The 1,367-nt window shown below is 53.0% G+C and overlaps 1 pseudogene; it reads right to left on the bottom strand.

Annotated features, from left to right (window-relative positions):
- Positions 1-419: 419 nt before the first annotated feature.
- LOC125527064 (dirigent protein 22 pseudogene) lies at positions 420-1,134 on the bottom strand (annotated as a pseudogene).
- Between the last annotated feature and the right edge of the window lie 233 nt (positions 1,135-1,367).

The following is a 1,367-nucleotide window of genomic DNA, read 5'->3' as shown; positions in this document are numbered from 1 at the left end:
CGGAAACAGGCCAAATATCGACTGTTATTTGCTTGCTGTGCATGCCCAAGCCCGCCTCCGCCTCACCATCCATGCCAGGCCTCTTCTTACGCCCCCTGCCAGCCACCATCACAGGGTGCAACCGACTGGAAGTGAACTCGGACAATGTCGATGTGATTGAGACAAGGGATAATGGCCAGCTATCCTATGGAGCTGCAGCTGCAATTTGCGATGATTGCTATCATAGCGCATGCGATTTCCCTCATGTCATTTTCGAGCATACTCCTAGAGAAGCTAATCTTGGGGCTCATGAGTTGGCCAGTCGAGCTAGGCATAGGTTGTGTAGTACGTGGATGGGAGAACGACCTGACGATGTCAAAAAAAAAGTATCCACAGGATCAATTTTTTTTAAAGAACAAGAAAAAGACAATGAGAGTCCAAACGAGAAAAAACGACTTGTATAGATAATCAGCAACAGTATCAGTTGTGATTGACATCGCACGAAAAACGTAAAAAGGTTTTCCGAAAGCAACAAATATTATCGTTTGAACACACAATTCGTATTCATGGTATTTAACTCTGGGTAAATTTTGACCACGGCCGGAACTAGTGCCTGATGAATATGTTGTACTCGACCGTGGCATCGTTGGTCTTGAGGTCCAAGGTGTGCGTCCTGGCCTGCGCGTACCCGCGAGCCCACCTAAAAACGCGGGTACCGCCGACAACAGCCATCTCTCGAACTTCGGTGAACACCGCGTTGCGACCCATAATGGCGACGCTGCTGCCGTTGTACTTGCCGGCGGTGAAGACGAAGTTCATGAGCATGAGCAGCGCCATCTGGTCCTTGCCGGCGGCGATGTAGGTGCCCTGGGCACGGCCCATGAGCCTGGATGAGTTGAGGCTGGGGCCCTCTGTGAGCGGGTCGTCGATGACGATCACGAGGCCGAAAGCTGCCTTGGAAGTGTTGGTCGTGGCCGCGTGCGCCACCGGCACCGACGTTGGGTCCGGTCCGCTCACCACGTCATGCCAGTACACCTTGAGGTGCGTCTCCTTCTGGGACGACGCGGTCTGCGACTTCATGGTAACCAGGGCGAGGAGGACGAAGAAGAGCGCGGCAGTGGCCATGGTTTTTCTATTGAGTAGTCGGTGTTTCGCTGCTGTGACGCGTGCTGTGTGCGTGCGCTTGTATTTATGTGCTGCGTGCCTGCGTCTGGGCGCGAAAGTGGGTATGCATGTATTAAGTGGCGCGTTGACAGCTGAGCAAAAGGATGCAAAGATGGTAGGTCGCGCTTCCGCATAGTACCTTTCAAGACGCAAAGTGCCCAACAACTGCACTCGTATGCAGGACCAGGTCCATGGTGGAGTACCTTTCTCCCTTTGAAGCAAGC

The sequence above is a fragment of the Triticum urartu genome, chromosome 3A, assembly GCF_056163025.1.
Source record: "Triticum urartu cultivar PI428250 chromosome 3A, HENAU_Tu73, whole genome shotgun sequence".
In the NCBI taxonomy this organism is placed as follows: Eukaryota; Viridiplantae; Streptophyta; class Magnoliopsida; order Poales; family Poaceae; genus Triticum; species Triticum urartu.
This window is presented reverse-complemented; position numbering and strand designations above follow the sequence as displayed.